We start from the raw sequence: 23,220 nt of genomic DNA on the forward strand, positions 1-23,220 counted from the left end.
AGGCATCATGGCCTATCCCAGTTGACACATAAAATTAACCATCACAGTATGCTAAAGGGCCTTGCAAATCTGGAAAAAGGAAACATAATACATATCACTCCCTCCCAATTTATGTGAGTAAAGAATTCATTGTTTGCAGAACACCTATTAACATCTGGTAAAACAGTTTGGAGACTATTGACCTTGAATAATGATTCACAATTTTGTCTTGCTCCAGATAATCAAAATATGGCCAAAAAAAAAAAAAAATATATATATATATATATGCAGTGCTTACTTTTTATGTAATAAGATTAAACCATTACTCATGTTTGCTTTTTAAGACAATAACATGTAAATGTAAAATAACCCAATACTTTTATTAGATTTACTTTCATGTTATATTGTAATTTGCAAGCTAAAATTCCATGCACTGCACACATTACTGATGAAATGTTCTCATATTAACAAATTATGGGGGAAATATGTATACATCTGCTTTAGTAATAAGGGAATGGATGATTCATACTTGAACACAGTGCATACATACCAGAGTAATTTTGGAAAATTATAGCCTAAAAATTCATAAATATTCATTACTATATGCTATGGGGTTCAAAACAACTCACAACAAACTAAATTGATAATGATGAACAAAACTAACAATAATTTGCTGTTAAGAAGCAGAAGAGCGGCAATTAAAAAACATGATTATTCAAGGCAGTACTGATAATTAATATGTATCCTTCCCCCAGATTGTAGGAATCCAATTACTTGCATATGCACACATGTAACTGGAACCTTGCAGTGTTAGTAAAATACTGAATTGGAGCCATGCCTACATTCTCCAAAGTCTAAAAAGCACTGATTTTAGTTTAAAAATACCAAATGTAGCAAAACATATATAGACAGTTATTAATGGGTTGATCTCATTCAAATTAAGAAAAAGTTTTAGGATTGTCAAGGGCAACCCATTAGGAAGATTCGCTGGCCCTGCCATGGGCTGAGGGCCATACTTTGAGAACCACTACATAGAGGATTAGGCAAACAAATAAAGGAATTTATGAATATATGCAAAACACATAAATTAAAAAATTATTTTATTTCATAGAAAATCATTTTAATAGAAATACAAATTTCGTGGAATAAAATCAATAGTTGTAATAATTACTTTTTTAAAAAAGATTATATTTAGAGGGGCGCCTGGGTGGCTCAGTCGTTAGGCGTCTGCCTTCGGCTGGGGTCATGATCGCAGGGTCCTGGGATCGAGCCCCGCATCGGGCTCCCTGCTCGGTGGGAAGCCTGCTTCTCCCTCCCTCACCCCCCCTGCTTGTGTTCCCTCTCTCGCTGTGTCTCTTTCTGTCAAATAAATAAATAAAATCTTTAAAAAAAAAAAGATTTTATTTAGAAAGCACACACCCATGTGTACGCATGCTCGAGCATGGCGGGGGAAGGGGCTGTGGTGTGCAGAGGGAAAGGGAGAGAGGAAATCTCAAGCAGACTCCCTGCTGAACATGGAGCCTGATGCAGGGCTCCATCTCACTACCCTGAGATCATGAATCCGAGCCAAAATCAAGAGTCGGATGCTTAACCGACTGAGCCACCCAGGTGTCCATGTAATAATTACTTTCAATATACTCAATGCATAAGCAATGTAAGGGCTATCTATGCTTCTATAAATTTCTATCAGTTTATATAAACTTTAAACACAATTGGCCCCACTGCACAGTTAAGTTCCCTGTTAAATTACATCCCCCACCCCCACCATTTAGGACAAATCACACCTCCTTCCTAGCTTTATGTCAGACAACCAAGAAATGGTCCTGATTTTACCCGATTCTAATGTGCCTCATCCCCCAGCCATCAGAAGGGTAACATTCATTCCAAAGTAGAAGCTTTGCACTTCCTCAAATTTCAGCCCAGCTCCTCTAGCCTTTTCCAAAGCAAATACTTGGTGGCTTTTATTTCTATGGAAACCATTATTAATTTCAGAATGACTTCAGTTTATATCGTTCTGAAACATGGTGTTCTGCTTTAAAAAAAAAAAAGAGGATAGGATGCCTGGCTGGCTCAGTCAGTAGAGCATGTGACTCATGATCTCGGGGTTGTGAGTTCAAGCCCCACGTTGGGTGTAGAGATTACTTAAAAATAAAATCTTAAAAAAAAAGGATTGAATATGTAAATTTTGGAGAAGTAGAATTAGTGGATGTGCGACTACCTGGGAAAAGACTTCCTATAAGAGAATTTGAACACGGTACCACTGAGAGAGGGGATCGGGTTAGTCCTGCCCTGGATTTATCCTGATAGACCTATCTGTGCCTGACACTCAGCACTGCACCCCCGAGCACTCAGAGGAGTGATGGAGGCTCGGTGAGTATTTGCTGAATGAATGAGGGTATGAGTCATTTCGTCTGCTGGGATGGCTCAGCACGGTCAGGTTCGGATGCACTGCGGGTTTTGGAATGCCCAAGGGGGCTGGGATTCTCTTCTTTGCAAATCTCATCACTTTCCGCACTTAGATTCTTGCTACTGCTGTGGGGAATAGTTTGCTTTCTCTTTCCTGCCCATCAAGCTCATTTTAATGAGCTGCTCCTGTTCAGCTGTCTTCCTACAATACAGTCATTTTCTCTTCCTTAAAATGTTCATGCTTGAGGCTGACTGCCTTGGTGACTTCACTTGTTAATCAGAATGAACTGATGTCACGTCTATTCCAGCCCTCTCACTTGACCATCTACAGATGTTGTGCGTTCCCCGTAGCCCATTGGCACACAGGACAGCGCTTGATTTTGTTGTCTTTAATTATGGTGTGTGGTGTGTGTGTGTGAGGAGGGAGAGGGCAGGGCCGGGAGTCGGGGGAGACAGGTGAGGCTGCTGGGGTGGGACACGTAGGGAGGCGCTCACTCTGAGAGGCATCCGCTGCCTCGGCCTGGTCCCGGCTCTGGGAGGAGCAAGGGGGGATATGTGTGAGTGTGACTGTGTGAGTGTGAATAGATGAGCGTGAGCATGGATGTATGGGTGTGTGTAAGTATGTGAGCATGAGTGTGAGTGTGGGTAAGTATGTGAGCGTGAGCATGGATGTGTGAGCATGAGTGTGCATCGGTGTGTGAGAGTGCAGGTGTGAGCATGAGTGTGCATCGGTGAGTGTGTGTGAGGGTGATGAGTACTGACTGCCCTGGATTTAAGGTGGCGCCAGATACATGTCGGTTTCCCCAACAGTTGCACACAGTGTGTGCTCTGCACACAGTAGGTGCTCAGGAAACACTGAGTGTGCTCAAGTAGAAAATAATCCAAATTATAAGGTGATACCTTATCTTTCCAGTGAGAAGTTCTTAAAAAAAATGCAGCTTAGGTCAACTTGAATATATAAACTTTTATAGGCATAGATATCAAATGTCTGCTTTAAATATAATTTACCTTAATTGTACAATATATTTTAAATCTTAGGTGCCTTTTAAAAAAAAAATTCTATCAGGTGACCTCTATACAAATTTAAAACTAGGGGCACCTGGGTGGCTCAGTTGTTAAGCGTCTGCCTTCTGCTCAGGTCATGATCCCAGGGTCCTGGGATCGAGTCTTGCATTGGGCGCCCCGCTCGGCGGGGAGCCTGCTTCTCCCTCTCCCACTCCCCCTGCTTGTGTTCCCTCTCTTGCTGTGTCTCTCTCTGTCAAATAAATAAATAAAATATTTTAAAAACACTAAAAAAAAATAAAACTAGCAATTTCCTCATTTTACAATGGAGATGATCATAATAGTACATGATTTATAGGGTTGTTGTGAGGGTTAAAACATTTAATGCAATAAAGGACTTAGAACAGCGCCTGGTATGCTGTGAGGTCTCATCCAAGGACTGTGCCTGCCTGCCTGTGTGTGGGCATGTGCGTTTCTAGTCCATGTGCCGAATCCAGTAGAGCTTTGTTATTCAAAATATATAAACCTCATAACAGGAAAGACAATAAGGATGTGAAAATTTGGACTACTTTCTCCTTTTGGAGGGGTCATTTTTTGAAGTAAATGATCTTACCTTTTCTTTGGGCATATATAGTAACTGTCAGGTAACTGTCACTGACTCCACTTTGGAAAAGACCTGCATTCAAATTTCAGTGGAAGGTTCTAGAAATGTAAGGTGAAATTGCGGCTATGGAAAAAGGCAATTGGGAGACAAAGCCTCTAGAAAATAACAATGACTAACTCTTTGTGCAAATATGACTCCCTTTGTTTCTTAAAATTTTTCATGCCTTTGGGTGAAGTTTTTTTCCCTCTTTTCCCTTTTTCCCAAACAAAAAGTCTGTTTCATTACAGTCTTCACTTTGCTCTTCAAGACTGAATGACTTTAGGTGCATTTAATTCAACTGGATTTATTTGAGGAGCTCAAGAACTAATTTATTTATTCTATTTATTTTTACAGCATGCCCATTACCTAGGGATTCTGGGCACATATAAATGATCTGCTTGGGACTGGCAAACAAGAACTGGTGATAAATGGACAGTGAGCAAACCGTCTGAAACATTAGTCAAAAGGATTCTTCCCTTCCAGAAATGCTTGGTTAAGCAGGTTGGTCTTTCAGTTTTCTTGGATCTTGACATTTTATGTTCACATTGTTGCTTTTCTTTTTTTTTTCTTTTTTCTTTCTTTCTTTCTTTCTTTCTTTTCTTTCACAAATACGACAAGAAGAAAGAGGTTCCTGGGTGAAGGTGGGCAGAGAGGGGCCCCTTGCGGGGCAGTGGGGGGGACCCAGAAGTGGGGGAGGTGCCCCCCAGCCATTAGGCAAAGGCCTGGGCTTTGTCCCCTGGAGGTCTATTTTTCGATTCACAAAGGGGAAGGTTCTGGGTGGATGATTCTGCATGTCCTCAAAAGGTCATGGAGTTTCAACCCAGGTTCAAGGCAAAAAAAAGAAAGATGCTGGTCCCCCCAAGGGAAGGTCAGGAAGGAGCACACTGAAGAACCAAAATTGAAGACCTCCTAAGTTTCCCACTCAGGAGAAAAGCACGAACAGTGACATGATCAAAGAGGATCCAGAATGCTGTTTGGGTTGCTCCCTTGATTCCCTCCTCAGCTGAAGAGACCCGTCGGACACCACATTGTCCCTGCCGCTTGCTGTCAGCCTTTGAGCAGGTCACCTCATCTCTCTAGACCTCCGTATTCTTATCCAAAAAAATGAGAAAGTTGGCCTGCATAGAAGTTTTCAGAGAATGTTCCCTGGGAGCCATAGGGCTGCCAGGGGAAGGCAAGGGGACGATTGTGGCAGTGTCGACCAGTCTGTCATTGGTTTCTGTCTGGTAAAAGGAGTCCTACTGGAAGAAATAAACTTGACATTCACTTTTCTTGGTCATTTCTAAGGTGATTTCTGCTTTTTCTCCAGCCAATCTTTCCCCACGAATTGGGTTGACTCTAATTTGGGTCCAAACTTGAGGTGTGGGCAACCTCTCTCACGGGGGTTCAGGAAAAGATTGCCAACATGGCCTTCCTTAAGGCTGTTCTCTCTACAGATTGTGGTGATTGTGGGGGTTGTGCCCAGAGCCCATCTGTCATTTTTACAGAGTTTGATGTGAGAAAGTGGCTGATTTTAAAGAAGCAGCATCAACACATTGTGGCTTTGAATGGGCCTCTCAGCCCAAAGTGCCCTCTAAATAGAAAAAAATTTTTACAGCAGGACTAATCTCTTTTTACTGCGATAAAACACAGACCCAAGCATATAAATACGGTGGCGGAATCAGCCAGATTGAACTCTGAATGGAAAATGTTTTTCAACAAACAGGTCTGGGAGCCACAAATACATGACCAACTTAGCAAGAGGTCGAAGTGGTGACTTTGGCTTTCTGAAGGCACTCCTGTTGGGGACGCAGGCGAACGGAGACACCACACAGAATCCGTGTGCGCTGATGGGCCACACAAGGCTCACCTCCCAGCATCCGCAGATGGTAGAGAAGCCTGAAAGCAAATTAAAGCCTCACCCAGTGCTTTTTGCTTTTCCTTCGTGACCAAGACAGATCTTCACAGCCCCACCCGCCTTTCCATCTAACGCAGAGATTTTATAGATTTTACCCCCACAGCAGGAAGGAGGCCCAGGCATCCTATCAGGCACCCAGAAACCTTGGTTATTAACTGAGCCAGAGCTGTGTGTATGGATAAGTGGACTCTCCGCTTGTTTAAAAAACAAACCAAAAACAGCCCTGCATTCCTTCTCATTTGCTGGGCCACTTGTATCTAGATCAGTAACTCCACGAATTCTATAGTTCACTAAAAGTTTTGGCTTTCTTTGAAATTTTCCATTCCCTCGACCAATAACCTATTGCCAAGCAGCCTTTCATTTTCTGGGGATGCGTAAACAGGGAAATAGTTTTGAGCTGTTGATGTCATGGGGTGGGGGCAGAGAGGACACCTGGCTCCAGGTAAAGTTTGGGTCCCAGCTCAGGCTTTGCAGCTAGTTCTCTGTGTAACCTTGCGAAAAATCAGTTCACCTCTCTGGACCTCAGTTTCTGCATCTGTAAAATGGGGATGATGGAACTTACTACCTTGCACAGTTGCTCTGGGGCTCAAACACGGTAACGACGCTTGTGAAAATGCTTCAAAAAACTTAAAAATATAGCATGTATTAATGAAATGCTTCGGTTAACAGTGAATGCTCATTAAATACCTGTCAAATGAATGGCTATAAAGACTAAAAAATTAAGGGCACCTGGCTGGCTCAGCTGGTGGGGCATGTGACTCTTGATCTCAGCGTCATCAGTTCAAACCTCATGTTGGATGTAGAGATAACTTAAAAAAATTAAATCTCTTGGGGAAAAAAAGACTAAAAAACAATAAAAGAAGCATCGAGTTTGTTTATTTTTCTTCTACATTCTTACGGCCACTGTCCTGGTTTCGATGCTCATCAGGAAACTCCAATCAACTGTTGGCTGATGTCCCTGCCTTCTGCTTTATCTTCTACTACCCACTTTGTGTCTTCTTCACCAATGCTAGTGTGTTCTTTCAGAAACCACAGATCTCTGAGATGCCCCGCTCCTGATTAAACCCTTTCCTGGCTCCACCTCATCAATAAGACCAGGGTCCCCGTCCCTTAGCATCACACACAGGGCTCCTGGTTCCTCCCCCTACCTACCTCCCCAGCTTATTTTTAAGCTCCAACAGTGTTAAAGGATTTTAAATGTTCCCTGAATGCAATTTTCCATCCACTGTCTCTCCCTACCTTTCTGGTCTGACCGGGAAACTACTCAATTTCCTAGCCTTGATGTCGTATATGCCAGGAAGCTTCTCTGACCCTCCGAGAGATAGTTCGTCAGTCCCTCCTCTGTGGTAGTCGGTATCTTATTACCTTTCTTCTGCTTGGCACTCTCATAGAACTCATTGGCTTACCTACCTCTCTCCCCTAGCTGATTGTGATCTGCCTGTAGGGAGGCATCCTACTTAGTTTCTTTGTGTAAATGATCCGTAGAGAATATTCTCTCTTGTATCTTTCCTCTCACTGGTACTTCTCAAACAGTGCTTGGCTATTGAAAAAGTGGATGCTGTTGGGGCTGATAAAAGGTATGTCAGGATTTCTGCCCCTACACTGAATGGCCTTGTTCAATGGATTAGACCCCTCCTCTCCACCCACCCCTGCCCTGTTCCTTCTTCTCTCTTTTCCTTCGTTCAAAGAACTTAAAAATATTTCGGTCAGCTTCCCCACTGAGAGTGGTCACTGTGATCCTGTTGTGTGGGGTGTCCTCTGCTCCCAAACTTTAGCATGATGGTTGGGGATGGGACCCCTGGACAGGGAGCTGTGCAAAGGCCCTGTGGCAGCTTCTTCTCCTATAGCTAATAGTCCTGGATCTCAGAGCAGTACCTGGTTAGCCAACAGGCCACATTTACTAACAAGGACTTATTTAAATAAATTTTTAGAATACACATAGAGATATAAAATCAGTCCCTGGTTATGTTTCCAAAAAATTGAATTATTAAGACTCCTCTGTATGAATGCTCCTTCTGTTTTTATAACATTGGATATTAGCATATATATGAATTATTATTTTCCTGGTTTTTTTATGTGAGAATTCCAGGGCACAGAAAGGTTAAATAACATTCCTAGAACCATATAATAGTTAATGGCGGGGTCAGGATTCAAATCCAGACAGTCTGAAAGCCAGAGATTTGGACAAATCAGGATCCTTTCTTTTTAAGAGAGTTAAAGCTCTGAATGATGCATTCTTAGGTGGTTTTTATGCTCAAAGTATTATCCTTTTTGTATATATTTACCACCAAAATAAGGAAAGTGGTGAGGGAATATGGGGGAAATGAACAAAATAAAAAGTACACGGGATCTTTGCCACAGCACGGATGGACCTTGAAAACATCATGCGTCATGAAATAGGCCAGACCCAGAAGGACAATGCTTGCGTGATTTCCCTCAGATGAAGTACGCAGAGTAGGCAAACTCACAGGGACAGGAAGTGGAATAGAGGTTACCAGGGGCTGGTGGGGAGGGAGGAACGGGGAGTGATTGTTTAATGAATAAACAGTTTCTGTTTGGAATGATGAAAAAGTTCTGGAAATGGATGGCGGCGGCAGTTGCACAACATTGTAAATGTACTTAATGCCCCTGAGCTGTGCACTTAAAAATGGTAAAGAGCGTGTATATATTACCACAATAAAAAAAGAAAAAAAGAAGTAAAATAGCAGTTTTATAATCCCGGACAGCGGCTTCCTCTGGAGGCCGCCGAAGAGGCGCGAAGCGTGATTGAGGGCTCTGCCATTTGCTCTCAGCAAATAGAATTTAATGAATCACGGCCAACCCCTCTTCAGCAGCTCTCCCCAGTGGGGCAGTGGCTCAGGACAATTACTGTTGACAGAGCAAAATTGTGTATGTGGGGGTGGGGGGATATAAATTTCCTCCTCGAAATTAAGGAATTATGCAAAGTCAATGCACCATATCTCATATCTATTTAATCAGAGCTCACTCTATTCTGCATACAGCAGAAGTAGAGTCATTGGAAATGCGAGGGGTCAGCCGAGAGCAGAAGAAAATCCTTCTTGAGCCTCCCGCTTGGGTGTCCTGGGGCAAGAGTTGCAAGGCAGTAGTCCAATCCTGCCAGAAACTGTTTTATTTGACCTGCGATCGTGTTTATCTGAGTTGCCAATATTTTAAGATCTGGCCATTTCTTACAAATATGGATTTCTAAGTTTTCTGGAAACATCTGAAAGGCCCGGTAACGGGGCCCCAGGCTCGTGCGCAGCAGAGGGGTGGTGGATGTCCAGTCTAGCCTGGGCATGGGCCCCTGGCACTTCCAGCCCAAACTGCTCTCACTCACTCCCGTTTTCAGCTTGGCCCCCTGGGCATTTGAGTTCCTATCTCAGATGCAAGTCTTACCTGCCCTTTATCTCATCTCCTCAATAAAACTGCCTAGACCTCCAATCCCCTCCCTTGGCAGCTCTTCATTCCTATAGCTCTTACTGTGCCTACACTATTCTTGGCCCTCATCACGGATTATCTTTTATAATGTAATATGGACATGACAGAAAGTTCTAGACTTTCTGAAACAGCAAATGTAATTATTTTGCACTACTCTCTATTTCTGCTTTAGAAGACTCAGTCACTCATGACCCAAACTAGATTGTAAGACCCTCCAGTTCATAGACTACACCGCAAAACATCTGATTTTCCTAGCACCAGCATGGGTTGGGTTGGTGTCAGTAATGAATCAATAGGTTTGGGAACCTCTTTAAGAACTCAGATGACTCATGAGTTCAGCTGTTTAGAGAACTGTGCTAATTAGCAGCCAACGACATGGACTTCATCCCTTGGAAAGTCAATCCACTTGTCCCATCCTGGGTACATGGGCCATATCTCATCCTCTGACCAATAGCTGTTCTTGCTCAAAGGGCAGAAAGAGTGACGGACCCATGCAAATTCATCCCTTAGTCCTGGGGAAGAATTCATGGCTCCTGGGTTGGTCTTATTATTTTTGTACAAGGAGGCTGTCCCTCAGAGAGTCAGGGTATTTTTATAAAAGATGGCAGCTATTTGTTTTTAAGTTCATTCTGCTATATCTTGAGTGAATCGATGATGAATTAATTATCATAACTCAGTAACCGGTATTACTTATGTGATAGGAGAAACAGTGGTTTGGGTATGAAGAGAGAAGACCATGACAATCAGCAATGTTAAGATGGAGTGTGTGAAGTTCATTGTTAATGAGAAGTCACAGTAATTTATAGGAAAAACATTCTGGATCTTCAAAGAAAAAAAGAAAACCAAAGGAAACTGTCAGGAAATTGAGTTTCAAAGTGTTGTCCCTTTATAGTTCAGTACTTTCTAATAAAGTCAAATTCGGGCAGTCCTTTCTTTGCATAGTACAGCGTGAGCTGAAACATGTGCGTGTTAGAATCATGACCATATCGTTCTGGGTGCACAGGGTTTGGTAAATATAGTAGCATGCAAAGCAAGGACTCCACTGAAGGCCAGTAAAGGTTGGTACATTCCCCTTATCTACAAAGAATGAGGGATAATCAAGGAAGATAAGAAGACATTTCCACGATCACTGAAATAAACTATGTTGTGAGTTACTTAATATTTCAGGTGAACGACTATTTTGCATTGATAGATTTGTTGGTAAATACCAAGACTCTCCTTCTGGCTCTTCATACCATCCACCCTAATACAAGTCAGGGTAGCTAGGTTATGCATAGTAACAAACAATCCCTTTGTCTCATGGCTGAGTCCCACCCAGCTTATTTCTCACTCTTACAAAGCTGTTTGTGGGTCTAGGTGATTCAGTCTAAGACAGGTGCCCTCTCTGCAACATTGCAGGATCCTGGCTGAACAGAGGGCTCACCATCCCGGAGCTGAACCTCCTAGAACATGTGACCTCCTCAGGTGATGGGGCAGATGAAGAAGGTCTCACAGGGATAATTAAAGGCTTTGGCCTGGAGTGACGTGCTTCACTTCTGCTCCAGAACATGGTCCTGCCTGACTGGAAGGGGAGCAGAGACGTGATCTCCTCACATGCCCCAAAGGAGAGGCAGAGAAGAAATGGGTAAGCACTAGACATCACTACCGTACATTTCCAATCACATTTGGAGTTTCTTCACCTGACATATATACCAAAATCATCTGGTTAATATTCCAATTGTTCTCTGTAAACCTAGCTTTGGGGAATTGGCAATAAACATCATCACTTTATTTAGAGATACAACTCAGGGAAAAAAAGAGAGAGAGAGAGAGAGAGAAAGGAGATCCTCATTCATTCATGTGTTCAGCAAATATTTGTTAAATGTCCGCTATGCACACTGACCCAGGTGCTGGGATTCAGCAATAATCAAAACACACAAAAGTCCTTGTCTTTCTGAAAGTGTATTTTTGTGGGGGAGATAGACAATGAAATATATGTCTGACAAAAGCAATAGGCATATACTGTAACTCAGATGAGAATTAGTGTCATGTCAAAATAAGGCCCAGTGAAGAGATATATCATGTGACTGGGGTGGGGTGGCAGGGCATTTTAGATAGGGTACCCAGGGAAGGCCACCATGAGCAATTTTTTTCGAATATTAATATATGGCAAGCACAGTGGGGAGAGGAACCAGGTGGGTTTATGATCTAGATTCTACCCCCAAAGGATTTCACAATGGAGGAATGAGATGGGGACTATATAGACTATAAAAAAGGTTAAATGTGATTTTTAGAAAATAAGAGTTAATATTTACTGACTGTCAGCTACATGCCAGGCACGTTCCATGATTTAACTTATTTAACTTTCACAACCACTGGCTATCTCATTTTTCAAAAAGACAAACGTAAGCTGTGATTCCCAGAAGGTAAGCAATTTGTCCAAGGTAACACAGATAAGAAGTAGCAGAGCTGGGCCTCCAACACGGTTCTCTGCCTCCAAAGTTGTACACTTAACTACTACACCCTACTGACTTCTCTAAATGTGATAAATATCACAAGAGAGGTGCACTGAAAGGTGAGAATCTATTACTACTTGGGCAGAGGGAAATCAAGGAAGGCTTCTTGGAAGAATTGGCATGCCTGGGCCTAGGTGAATTACTGGGATTCAAGGAGAGGGCATTTGAGGAGGTGCTAGTGTAAATAGTGATGTGGAGTTAAAAAGGCTCAGGACCAGAAATTTGGGTTTGGCTAGAACTGGTGCATAGAAATATGGAAATAATCTTGGAAAGAAATTGAGGTTATATCACAGAAGGTCTTAAATGCCAAGCAAAGGAGTTTGAATTTTGTTGAAAAGAAAGCAAGAGTAGCTATTGAAACTTTTGAGCAGAGAATAGAATGTGGAAAGGCTGTGTCTTAAAAGAAATAAACTGCTCAATGGTGTCAAGAATAGATTAGACAGTTTGGTCAGGGAGATCGATCAGGGGTACTGTCAAGGGCAATGTCAGTGGAGTGGAAAAGCATGGAATGAGCAGTCATTTCAGAAGTCGAATGGAGAGCATTTGTAACGAACATGGGAAGGGGGGGCCAGGGAACAGGGAGGGAAGAATAAAAGATAACTCAACCTGGTGAAAAGTCTAGATAATTCTTTATTTTCTTACAATTTACCCTTTGTTTCTGCTTCTAACACTTATCTTTGATCCCCAGACAGGAGTCAAAAAAGGAATTTTACTGCAGTCTTTTTGTGAAATTCAATGAATGCCAGTGGAACAAAGCTACTTAAATTATGAGCTGCAGAGCTTCACATCTCTTCTCCCAATGAAAATCTCATTAGCCTGCCATTTGGAAACTCGCACATTCAAATTTGACTCTGTTTGGCGTACAGTTTGATCCCTTTAAAGTGATAGTTTTTCAGGAGTGTGGCAGGAAGCCTGAAATTTCAATTAGATAAGCCAGAGGTTTACCTGTTGGAGGAGAGAAGGTATTATCTTCCTGTTGCTAGGTGATGGGTCTCTAAAGCAATTGTTCAGTCTTAAAGGATCAGAGCTCTTTTTAAATTCCTTTTCTTTTGAAAACAAACATCAATTTAAAACTAACCCCCAATGCCCCACTCTGGTTCTTTAAGGGATAAAACCACTTACCTGCCATAAATCCACCCAACCTTCTGCTCACCCCTTCCCCAAACTAGATAGCCCCAATGTATGTGGGTGACCAGCCGTTACTACTTCTGTAGGGCATGGGAAGAAAAATGACAGCCAAGATGAATGCTGGGAGCCATTCTCCCTGCTTGGTATGCTTCATTGTGTTACAATTCTATGACGTATATACTATTTGTTTCCCTTTAATGGATAGTGTGATAGTTAATTTTATGTGTCAGCTTAGCACAGGCTATGGTGCCCATTGTTCGCCCAAACACTCATCTAGATATTGCTGTGAAGGTATTTTTTAGAGATGAGTAACCCTTAAATTAGTACACTTTGAGTAAAGCAGATTATGCTCCATAATTTGGGTGGGCCTCGTCCAATCATTTGAAGGCATCTACAGCAAAGTCTGAGCCCCCGCCCTGGAGTAGGAATTATCCTCAGGAACGCAACATAGAAACCCTGCCTGAGTTTCCAGCCCGCTGCTCTCTGGCGCTCTAAGTCCACACTGCAACATCGACTATCAGAATTTCTGGCCCCCCAGCTTGTCCTATGGTTTCAGACTTTCTAGGCCCTGCAATTCTGTGAGCCAGTTCCTTAAAATCGATCTCCATCTCAATCTCTATCTATTGGTTCTGTTTCTCTGGACAACACTGGCCACAACAGAGGGAGAAAGTGAGGCTTACCTAGGCTAACTCGTTCAAGGTCACACAGGTAGTCCGTGGTGGAAGCCTGCGTGCCTAACCACTGGACTATCCTACCGCTTGTACCAGGACGGGGAGTTACTCATGGCAATTATATTCAAACTTGAAACAAAATTTTTTTTTCCAAACAAACAAAATAATTTTTTAGGGGGAAATTTACAACATGGACGAAAGTAGAGGGGATAGTACAATAAACCTCTATGTAACTATCATCTGCTTAAACAATCATCAACACAAGGCTAATCTTTTTTTTTCTGAGATATAATGGACACATTGTATTAGTTTTAGGTGTACAACATAATGTACAACATAGTATACGACATAATGACTTGATACATGTATATACTATAAATTGATTACCTCATTAAGTTTAGTGAACATCCACACATTTGGTACAACACATAGTTACAAATTTTTCTTTCTTGCGATGAGAACTTTTAAGATCTCTCTTCGCAACTTTCAAATATGCAGTAGAGTATTGAACTCCTGGCTGATCTTGTTGAAACAAAATTTTTAATGAATTTTATCAGACTCTAAATAAGGACGTACAGATGCTGGAAGACACTCTTCCGGTTTTCTTCTCTTGTTGCACTTTTTCTCATCTCTGAGGGGGAGTCCAATCTGAGTCCCCCCAAGAGGTATATTCTCTCTTTCCTGAGCCTCTTTCTTGACCCGGTCCCTGTGAATTCCAGGTCTCCAATCCCCTACACGCGGTTAGGTGTTCACCTGATACTTTTGGCTTAAGGAAGAGGCAGATCGTTTGAGTTTGAGTCCTGGGAGAGAGATATTCATAGCACTATCACAAACACCTTTCTCTTCTCTTAAAGATGCAGAGGTGTGGTCTGTGCGGAAATTAGGGGTGTATATGAAATTTATGAAGCTGTTTTAGGATAGGAAAGCATGGTTCCCAGAGGTGGAACCTAGTACGGTCCAGGGGATGAAGTGTGCATCTCCAGATCCCAGACTATGTGGAGTGATGCAGCAAGGTGCCGTCTTCCCTGGGCTGTATTCACTGTGAACAGTTAGAGCTGAGTGTACACGGGGCCCATGATCAAAGGGGGAACTTCTCAGAAAATAGCAGTTTCTAGGAGTCTCACCTAAAAACCCATATCTAGCAATGGGATAGTGGAATGAATCATTTGCACAAATGTCACTATAATTTCCATCTCTGCCCTTGAGACTGACTCTAGGCTTGGCCGTGTGAGTTGCTTTTGTCAAGGGGACAATAGCAAATGTGACACAATCACAGACTTAAAACTAGTTGAGCATTGGGCCTTGCTCTCACCATGTGAAGGAGACCAGGAGACTGGAGGATGAGAGGCCACATGGAGAAGAGATGAGCCATCCCAGCTAGGGGGCGCTAGACCAGCCATCAGTGAGCAAGGCCATCTCATCAGTTGGCCGTAGCACCTGAGAGGCCCCAACAGAGCTCAGCTAAGCCAGTCCAGAAAAAACTCCCAGGTGACTCACAGAATCATGAGCTAAACAAAAGCTAAATTGTGTTGTTTTAAGGTACTTCATTTCAGAGAAGCTTGTTATACACCATAAGCTAATTGATAGAACCAGTGCCCTTCGTTAAAGATACCATTTCCTCCTAACAAAATTCTAAAACATGTCTATCAACTGAAATAGACCCAACATACCCATAAGTTGTTAACCTTATGAAAGAACTTCAGTTCTTTTCTTTTCTTTTTTTAAAAAGATTTTATTTATTTATGAAAGATTGAGAGAGAGAGCATACGCAAGCAGGGAGGGGAACAGAGGGAGAGGGAGAAGCAGACTCTGTGCTGAGCATGGAGCCCGATGCGGGGCTCGATCCCACGACCCTGAGATCATGACCTGAGCAGAAATCAACCGACCAAGCCACCCAGACACCCTGAATTCATTTCTTCTCTATATTTTACATATGATTTATGATTTATACTTCAACAATCCAATTGTTATAACACACTGGTATCAAAGTGCATTAACTTTCTCTCAAGTCAAAATTCAGTAATTAAGTGTATTTCATAGTGAATTTTAGAGTTTCATTTTATCTTGTTGCCAGTCTAATGAAAAGCCGTGGCGATGTCAATAATGTTTACAATTTACATAATATTTCACGTTTCCAGAGGTATCCAACTGTTGTTAGACAATTCCAACGGCATTTGCCTAAGTGGGAGAGTACATATTCTAATATGCCACCAGAATATAAATACTATAAGAGCAGCATTATTGCCCTACTTGGTTTATTGTTTTTCCACAGCACCTAGAACCTGAAACATAGTAAATGCTTGATAAATATTTGTTTAATGAATAATGGTTGTGGACCCAAAACACTTGCTTCCGTGTGTAGCTCTCTTTCAGGTACTATGAAAAAACACATTTCCCCCCCATATTTTCTATTCTCTATCAAATAGATAACTTCCTTTGTTCTACTTAGTTATCTTTACAGCAAGACCACTAATATCAAAAATACTCAAATAACTCCTTTTTAGGAGTAGGAGTTTGATTTTGCTTCAAAATGTCTATTAGATGCTGAGTGGAAATGATGAATAGAGGTGTTATAGGACCAGCGTTGAGCTCATGTCTGGAAATAGGAAAGTGCTATTAAGCAATGCATTAATCACGTGCTTACCGGAGAGTCATCTAAGAAAGAGCCCTGTTGAAATCAGTGACACTTTATGTTAATTTTCCTTAAGTACTGCAACTCATCAACCATTTCAAAGAGTTCTAGATTGCCCCAACTTGTATTATTTCTATTTATATTCTTTTTAATCTAACAAGGAAGAGAACCCTCCAAGGCCTCTAATAATCAATAAGGCCATTCATTATGCATAAGGCATAAATCACGATGGTGAACAGAGTCATCTTCCTTTGAATGAACGCCAATCCACTCTCAAGCTTGGGCTGCTACATTAGGGACAAGTGTTGAGAAAACCTGGAACAGTTTGGGCTGTGGTTCAATCAGAAATTATTTTTACCCAAAGCTGTTGAATTCTAGTTGTGTAGATAATGATTGCACTGAAACTGAATTCTTAGCTCGGCCTGCACATTTGAATCACTCAGGTCATTAAATATATATACATATATTTTCTATATGGTATTTGTGAATGGGTATATGGGGACTCCGGGTTCCCAGCTGGACCAGCATCAGTTTTTCTGTAAGCCTGAAACTGTTCTAAAAAGATAAAGTTTATTAATTAAAAGAAAGAGAAGAAAAAGAAAGATGCCCACACCCGCACACTAATGCCTAATCCCCAGACCACATGAATCAGAATCAGAATTTCTAAGGCTGGGGTCTGGGCATCCAGATTTGCTTAAAGCTCCCCAGAGGCCTCTAATGTGCAACCAGGTTTGTGAACATTTGCCTTAAGGGTACTGCTGCTTTTCTGGCTAATTGAAGTAGCCCCTTGGTGGCAAATGGGTAAAGAAGCTTGATTTTGCTTCAAAATGTCTATTAGATGCTGAGTGGAAATGATGAATAGAGGTGTTATAGGACCAGCGTTGAGCTCATGTCTGGAAACAGGAAAGTACTATTAAGCAATGCATTAATCACGTGCTTACCGGAGAGTCATCTAAGAAAGAGCCCTGTTGAAATCAGTGATACTTTATTTTATTGGAGTCTCAGGTGCCTGTCTGTGCAAGATAATGGGCTTGAATTTAGCAACTAAGCGCACAAAGGGTTCAAGGAGACAGTCTCCTTCCCCCATATGTTTACAGTGAGATAGTCTGGGGTTGGCTCAGGGTCCTAATTATGGTAATAACCGAGCATCCTTCACAATAAACTGCACACAGGATCCTAATTAATGAGCTCAATTCATCTGAAGTAAAGCGTCCACCTACTGCACAAGAGGGATGCATATCAATCAAGCCCAAGTGAGACATGGGGCCTGCAGAATGTGTTCTATTAATGCCATTTAACATCTTTTATCAGAGGCTTTCAGAGCACTTTATAAACATTAACTCTCACTGCACTCTTGGGAAAGTTACTGATAAGGCGCGAGCTCTGAGCAAGCAAGCGTTTGCCTTGATCACCCCAGGAGTTCTGGCTTGTCAGCCTCTGGTGGGGCCCGGGGGTCCTTTGGGCTCCACTCCCAGCCCGGACTGGAGGGGGACCCAGGAAAGAACAAGCAGCAGTTGGTGGGGGGAGAGAGAGTGTAGAAAGTGCGGTTTCTGGGCCAATTCTGACTCACATTGGCACTTGAGGCAAATTGCAGAGTTCAGTGTCTCCGCCGAGAAATCATGATGATACCTCACCCCAGTTTCAAAGGACTGTCTCAAGATGGGCACTCCATCTCTTTAAGGGGCTCTGCTTGCTCCTCCAGCCCTGAAGTGTGGTTTGCCACCCCCTTCCCCAGGCGATAGAGTAACAGGGGAAAGGGTGGTGAGTTAGCCGGGCCCGAGTTCAAATTCTAGCTGTGTGACCTCAGGCAAATTACTCAATGTCCCCATGCCCCCAATGAGGTTTATAGTATTACTCATCATAGGACTCTCGTCAAGATTTAGTGAAAGGAGGATGAGGATCCTCACTGGGATTCTGCCGGCACGTTCACACAGCAGGCCAGCTGCTTCCGACATTATTAAGACCATAGTTCTCAATCCACGTGACTATGATTAGTGTTAGGTTTCCCCTATCCCTGGTGTAAGACTGGAGTCGAGAGACCAGTTAGGAGACCATTGTGGAATCCAGGCAAGAGGGCCCCGGGGCCTAGTTCAGAGAGGAAGGCCGACCTGAGAGCTCTTTAAGATACAATGTATTGATTGGCTGCCATTTAAACCTGGGGTGGACATTTTGGGGGCCTCCCTTTTGGCTCCTGTTTCTGTCCCACCCAGGATTCCCCATTGTTTTCTTTTCCTAGGCAAAGAACCACACACTGAGTGGCTTAGAAGAACAGAAATCTATTCTCTCAGAGTACTGGAGGCTCGAAGTCCAAAACCAAGACCCCCTCTGAGGTTTTAGGGAAGAATCTGGGCCATGTGTCCCTCCTAGCTTCCAGTAGCTGACAGCAATCCTTGGCATTCCTTGACTTACAGACACATCGCTCCAGTTGCTGCCTGTCTTTACATGGTGTTCTTCCCTGTGTGTCTGTGTGTCCCAATTACTCTCTTCTTGTAAGGAAACCAGTCGTTGGAGTAGGACCTAATCCAATGACCTCGTCTTAAATTGATGACATCTGCAAAGACCATTTCTAGATAGGGTCACATTCACAGGTACCAGGGACTAGGACTTGAACATATTTTGAGGGGAAACACAGTCAATCTACAACACCCTTTATGAGGTTTCAAGCACAGCAAAGACAATACAGTAGCCAACAGCTGTTGTTTCTCTTTCATGAGTGCTAATTGCCATCACCCTGCAGATGCCTTCTTCCCGCCAAGTTGTGTGGGAAGGAGGGTCCTGGCAGGTAGGATGATGTAGCTTCCCACTTGAAGTGAATGAGCCAAAGTTTGAGCCTCAAAGGGGCTCTGGAAATCTAGATCAGCCTCCAACAGGCTTTGGAGGAGGAGATAGGGACTCCCTCAACCAACCCTCCCAGGCAAATTCCAGCTAACTGCCTTCTCCCTACTTAACAGGGCTTTGAGGCATTAAAACTGATGCCTTATCATCTAACAACAGATGCTGTTCCTGGTTCTTCTAGAAGTAACTTATCGCATTTGCTGATATTAAATACTTCTATAACAAATGCAGTTCAAATGCCTCAAAAGCAGACTTTAAAGAGTATACTCAACACCAGGGATAGACTACATCATCCCGAAACATTTACTACTAATGAAAGTAAACTCATTGGAATATTCAAATCCTTTTTCCTAACACACAGATCAAACTACATTAAAATATTCTTTTTGACACTAATAAGCTTTCTGATGGCCCCTCAGATGGGCAGAGCACTATAAGTCTCTTCTCAGAGCACTGGCATACCTGGGGATTTTCCAATTTCCCAGAATCAGTATAATCGACAGGATTATAACTGATGGGAAATGGCATGAGAGAGGAGGAGAAGTAGAGGATGATGGGAACTTTCTGGTTTGGGTAGTTAGTGGTAATTCTGCCATTTCAGCAAATGGCATATTAGAGGAGAAGTTGGTATGTGCATCGTGGGGAGGGGCCAAAATGAGTTCAAGTTTGGACATGTTGAGTTTGAAATGTATGTGAGACATCCAAGTGATGATGTCCAGAAGGCCAGTGACTATGGGTGGAAAGTACTGGAGTGAGATCTCTACTGTAGATATTGACTTAGGCATCATCAACATTTGATGGTACCTGAGGCCAAAGAGTGGATATGACCACTGAAAAAGTGTGAGGATAAAAGAGATAAAAGAGAATCCAAGATGGAACTGGGGGCCCCCAGCACTATGCACACTGGAAGAGCAACCACAAAGAAGCCTGAATGGGAGTCAGGGAGGGACTCCAAAGGTAGAAGATAACTCGAGAGTTCGGTGGGACAGAAGAGGGGCAGAAACAATTTGAAGGAGGAGGAGGTCAACAGGATAAACCCTGGCTTGGTGGTTCAACCAGGTAAGAACTAAAAAGCATGAGTTGAATTTTAGGAGAAGGGGGTTGTTGATCAATTGTCTGAAGGTAGTGGCTGAAGAATGAAAAAATAGATTCTACAAAGCATAGAAAATCATTTGAAGACTATTGGCTAGAAAGAGTTGATAGAGAGAGAGAAAGGGAGGGCTTGAAGGTCCAGGCGAGAGAGAGAAAGAGACAGGATGGTAAACGGAATGAAGCCCCTGAGACAGCTGGGGATGATGGCATTCAGAGCCTTGGACTAAGGAAGATCACTTCTTCTTTCTTTTTAAAAAAATTGTGGTAAAATACACTTAACATAAAAGTTACCATCTTAACCATTTTTAAGTATACAGCTCAGTGGCAGTAAGTACACACTGTTGTACAACCATTCCCACCACCCATTTCCAGAACTTTCCTCATCTTGCAAGATTGAAACTGTACCCATTAAACAATAACTCCCCCACCCTGTTACCCTGTTTTCCCCAGCCCCAGGAAACCACCATTGTACTTTCTGTCTCTATGAATTAGACTACTGCAGGTACCCCAAATAAATGTCATCATACACTACTTATCCTTCTGAGACTGGCTTATTTCACTTAGAATAGTGTTCTCTAGGTCCATCCATGTTGTGGTGTGTGTCAGAATTTCCTTCCTTTTTAAGGCTGAATAATGTTCTAATGTTCTAAGGCCACATTTTCTTTATCCATTCACCCCTCTATGGACCCTTCTTTATCCATTCATCCCTCTTTGGACAGTTGCTTCCAACTTTTGGCTATTGTGAATAATGCTGTTGTGAACACGGGTGTACAAATATGTCTTCTAGTCCCTTTCAATTAATTTGGGGATATACTGAAAGTCACTTTTTTTTCATGAGGTGTCTCCAATATCCAGATGTCAGTCTGACAACTCTCCTGCACTCTAGCCTCACTTCCTGAACCACCTAGGTATTTGCAAAGAGGCCTCTTCTCCCTTCTCCTCTCCCCACTCATCTCTTCTGCTTCTGATCCTATTTTATCTTATTTTCCCCCTCTCTGCCTATAAGTAACTCAGTTTACAAAGGCACATCTGTCTAACCTTCCCTGAACAGAACTTCACCACTCTGCTATAGACTGAATGCTGGTGGTCCCCCCAAATTCATAAGTTGAAACCTAAATCCCAGGGTGATGCTATTAAGAGGTGGAGCCTTTGGGAGGTGATTAGGTCATGAGGGTGGACCCCTCATGAATGAGATTAGTGCCCTTATAGAAGAGATGCCAGAGAGCTCCCTCATCCTTGTCCACCCTGAGAGGACACAGCAAGAAGACAGGCATCTATGAACCAAGAAGCAGGTCTCACCAGACACTGAATCCACTGATGCCTTGATCTTGGGCTTCTAGCCTCCAGAACTGTGAGAAATAAATTTCTGTTGTTTAAGGCCCCCCCCTCCCCCCAGTCTGTGGGATTCTTTTATAGCAGCTCAAATGGACCAAAACACCCACCTACTCAAGGATTCGCAAACCCCTCCTGGTTCCCATGTCACATATGAACTCCTTAAGTTACTTTTCAGTGACCTCATAATCGGGTTCATTATTACTGTTCCAGTGAGTCTTACGTCCCATGCTCTCATTCCAGTGAGTCTTACGTCCCACCTTCTCTCATTCAAGCAAATCACTGTTTCCTCCACATGCCATGCTTGTTCTTACCTTGCTGACTCTGTTCATGCTGCTCACCCTGTTTCAAATAACCTTCCTTGTGCCCTCAGCCTGAGCAAACTCTGTCCATCCAAGAGTGTCCAGCCCAAGTGTCATCCAAGCCCCATTCCTTCTGTGCTTTGGCAAAGTCATCGCCAACTGTTGCACCATATTCTCCTCTCTGGGCAGTTATTATACCTAACATTGTGCAGGCTAACTCTTCCTTCCCTGTGGGTGAGAACCATCTGAACTATGGGTTAGATTATAAAGTCCTTGAAGCCAGGTCCCATGTCTCTTAATACCTTCCCTGCATTCTCTGCTCTACCTGGAACAGCTGAGAGAGGTGGTGAGCCTTGAGGTGGACAACTGTCTCCTTGAGAAATGGAAATAAAGTTGGTTTAGTCTAAACAGGCAAGTAATAGGCAAAAGGTTGAGGCTGGAAAGGATTAGTGAGTTCTATGTCAGCCCAGAAAACAAATTGAGAAGCTTGCTTAAGAGCATACAATTATTTTTTTAAGAGGTTTATTTATTTATTTATTTATTTGAGATAAAGAATGAGAGAGTCGGGGGGGGGGCAGAGGGAGAGGAAGAGAATCCCAAGCAGACGCCCCGCTGAGTGTGGAGCCTGATGTGGGACCCGATCCCACAACCCTGAGACCACAACCCGAGCCAAAACCAAGAGTCAGCTGCCCAACTGACTGAGCCACCCAGGCGCCACAAGAACATACAATTATTTAGTGGCAGAGCTGTAACTTGCATTTGGAACTCCTGACTTTTAGACCTTTGCTTTTCATTTTATAACACATGGGTGAACGTTTCACTGGTGATATCAGCAATTTCAGGTTGAATTTGCTTCTGCTTGAAGTGGCAATCACAACTCCGATTGCTCTTTGTGTCCAATACTCTCCAGCCATGTGAGCATCTCCCATATTCTCATTATCATGTACACGTTCCTTCAGAGAATGGGAGGCACAGTCTTGAAAGTGGCCCTAGAGATCTCCCGGTTCCTTTTTGAATACCTCCATCCCTGGACAGCTCATGATCTCAAAGAAGCAGATAAAGCTACTTGGCCACCTTATTGATAGTGTTAAATTAGCTATCAACTAGGTTTAAATGAGAAAGTCTCATAGGACTTTTTTAGGAATGTGATGAGTGGTGATAGTCAGATTAAGGAACAATTAGGTGGTCAGAATGGGTTTTATTCATTCATGTTGCAATGATGACCAGCAGTCAGATTTACCAGATTAAGCTTATCACTATTTGAAGCCAAGTTCCTTATTAAGGAACATAGTTCATCCGTAACCACTGACTCTTGGACCTGATGCATGTTAAGGACTTTGCAGCTAACTAAGCAAACATGGATTACCA

The 23,220-nt window shown here is 42.8% G+C and overlaps 1 non-coding gene across 1 annotated transcript; it reads left to right on the forward strand.

Moving 5' to 3' along the window:
• Nucleotides 1-2,038: 2,038 nt before the first annotated feature.
• On the forward strand, nt 2,039-2,111 carry TRNAM-CAU (transfer RNA methionine (anticodon CAU)). Its single transcript has one exon. It is a non-coding gene; the product is annotated as a tRNA-Met (tRNA).
• The last annotated feature ends 21,109 nt before the right edge of the window (nt 2,112-23,220 follow it).

The sequence above is a fragment of the Leptonychotes weddellii genome, chromosome 13 (genome assembly GCF_054177405.1).
Source record: "Leptonychotes weddellii isolate Sample4059 chromosome 13, ASM5417740v2, whole genome shotgun sequence".
NCBI classification, from domain to species: domain Eukaryota; kingdom Metazoa; phylum Chordata; class Mammalia; order Carnivora; family Phocidae; genus Leptonychotes; species Leptonychotes weddellii.